A 3,129-nucleotide genomic window follows, 5' to 3' on the forward strand; every position below is an offset into this window, starting at 1 on the left:
TTCACTCTAGGAAGATTCCTCTCTATTTAGGAAAGCTCTTTTGCTCTCCACTATAACACTGCTGAGCAGCAGTGGGAAATGAATTAGAACATCCTGTTACTGACAGGAACAGCATTGTCTTCAAGACAGAATTAGTGAAAATATATCATGCTTTCTATAAGCCACTGCTCAAAATGACAAATTTCACAGGTTGGTCAGGGTTAAATTGGTAAATTACACAGTCAGTTATGGGTTAAACAATAACAGACGATATCCCCAAAAAAGCACAAAGTTGATTACATTGTTACAAATTACTCCCAGATGTAAAAATGTGTTTTCTAGTGAAAATGATTAAATATAATGCTAGTCTGAAAAGCATCTAAAAAATGTAGAGTGAAAAGTGTCACAATCTAGACCTTAGTTAACATTTTTCTTTAAAGAGTAATTCTGTATCTCTACATGTCCATGGAGCTGATGAAATGAAAAATTCGAAACTTAATACAACTTTTATTAACTGTAATCTTTTTATAGCAGACTAAACCAGTCATTCTTGAAAATTCTTTGACGAGGTTCATAAGGAGCCTTTCATTTTTATTCTGGTTACATTGTGGTTCGTACGGAGCCTTTCATTTTTGTTATGGTTACAATATACATCTTCAGAACTGACTGGCTTCTCCAGATAATAGCTTGTAACCCAATTAACTAGACTCTATCCATTCATTTCCCTTTATCCTTGCTGGTAGAAATTTAAATTAACATAATACTGTCCATTCCAAGCACTCAAAAAATCAGAGTCTATTCCCAAAAATCATGAGATTTGTTTTAATCTCATTTTCAAGGCAATGATAAAACATTTGGGTTCTCTTTATTTGCTATTTTGGAGATAAAATAATGCACTTCACATTTTTATGCTTTTTGCAAACACGATGGTTAGAACGTAACTATTTTTAAAACATTAAAGCAGAGTTTCTCACCTAATCACAGGATTCCAAAATTGGATTTAAACAAAAAATCTTCAACTATTGCATGACATTTTAATTGTGGGTGAAAGTTGGCAACACTGTACTATTTTAAAATGAAATTAAAATAGGCACATTGTCATTTAAAGGTTTTCAAGTCAAAGATATGATAATTATTTTTGCATTGCCTGGTTAACTAATTAATGCATTCATAAGTAGATATTTTCCCAAATGTTAATTACTTGATTACTTTCTTTTGATTTGCAACAGTTACAAGCTTCCATTCAGATCCTTGAGCACTTTTATAATAATGAAAATTAATGACAATTATAGTTCACAATAACACATTAGCTGTAGAACTTTAAGCCCTGGTCTTCACCAAGGAGTTATTTCAAAATAACTCCCCTTATTTCGAAATAACAAGTGAAGCATCCACACTACCTGGTTATTTCAAAATAATAACTCCTGCTTGTCTTGAGGAATAATGCTTATTTCAAAACTGTATTTTGAAATAGCAGTAGCGTGGGCACTCACCTGCTGTTATTTCGAAATAATTGGCCTCCAGAGGCCTCTCACAGCTGGACTTATGGCTACTCTGGCCACACCTGTGACAACTCCAATGTTCCCCTTCTCCTGCAGACTTGAAAGCTGCAGGCAGAAGGGAAAGGGCTTTTGGTACCAGGCGAGCCCTGCTAGCCCTGTTCCACACAGCAACCATTGCAGGAACCATGAGCAACCTCAATGCTCCCTCTGTGCTCCCCCCCTCCCACCCCTGGCTGTCAGCATGCTTGTAGCACCCTCTGATGCCCCTGGCCAGGAACAAAAAAGGGCACCGGCCCTAACTGGTATGGAGATCTTGGATCGCATCAAGATCTGGGGAGAGGAAATCAGTATCCAGGATCTCTGCATGAAGAGGTGCAGTGCTGATGTATATGGACGGATGGCTGCCAGCTTCGCAGAGAAAGGGCACACTAGGATCCTGGACTAGGTCTGGATGAAAATTAAAGAATTCTGGCAGTCCTTCACCAAGACCAGAGAGCAAAGGAAGGAAGAAGAGGAGACCTCAGTAGCACTCCGTCTGGCAAGTGGCCTCCAGTTAGAAAATATGCCTCTCCCAGTGTCCCACTCCTCGGGTACGTCTAGACTACAGGCTTCTGTCGACAGAAGTTTTGTCGACAGATACTGTCGACAAAACTTCTGTCGACAAAGCGCGTCCAGACTACATTGAGTTCTGTCGACAAAGCAAGCTGCTTTTGTTGACATGGTAGTCTGGACGCAAAGGACAGTTTCCATTCAATAACACCTTCTGTCGACAGAAACTCTGTCGACAGAAGGTGTTATTCCTCGTAAAATGAGGTTTACATACGTCGACAAAAATGCTGAGTTCTGTCGACGTTATGTCGACAGAACTCCGCGGTAGTGTGGACACAGATATAGTTTTGTCGACAAAAGTCCACTTTTGTCGACAAAACTCTGTAGTCTAGACACACCCCTCCAGTGGTCAGGGATAGAAGCTCTCTCTTTGCCGGACACTGCCAATGCCAGACCCGGTATGTGGGACATGGAAAGAAGCTGAGCCACTCCATCTCCCCCTCCTGCCCGCAGGCTCCTGTCCTGGCTGTCACTTTTCCATGCCTGCCTGTTCCTGGGCCATGGGTTTTGCGTTGCCCTCTGGGATGTCTATGCCCCTGCAGCAAAGTGTCCACTGTCTAGCCAACATATGGTCTTGCTCAAAGCACATCACCACTGTCTGAACCGAGACATTTGGTGTTGGCTCAGAGATTATGTCTAGGCTTCATGCAGTGTATCCTGGAATGACTGCCCTTGTCAATTTTCTTCAAAGCTGGGCCATCTGCGAGGATCTCATGTGGGACCAGATGGCCTGCCTTCATCCCTCATCTGGAGCTTTGATGAGGAGCATAGGGAGTGGGCTGTTCACCGCAAGGAGTGCCAGGCTGACCAGGAGCAGAGGAAGGTGATGTGGGAGCAGATGTTGCACCAGCATGAGGCCACGTGCTCCTCAATAACAACAGTCATGGAGTGAATGGCTGCCTATATGGAGTGGGCCAACAGCCACCTCCCTGCCCCCTCCTCCCAACTCCCGACTTCATGCCAATCTCTCTGCACGTATCCACCCCCAACTCCCTGCAATTGAACCCATTCCCATACTTTCACCCCTCCCCTTGGCTTC

This window comes from Pelodiscus sinensis, chromosome 2 (assembly GCF_049634645.1).
Source record: "Pelodiscus sinensis isolate JC-2024 chromosome 2, ASM4963464v1, whole genome shotgun sequence".
NCBI classification, from domain to species: domain Eukaryota; kingdom Metazoa; phylum Chordata; order Testudines; family Trionychidae; genus Pelodiscus; species Pelodiscus sinensis.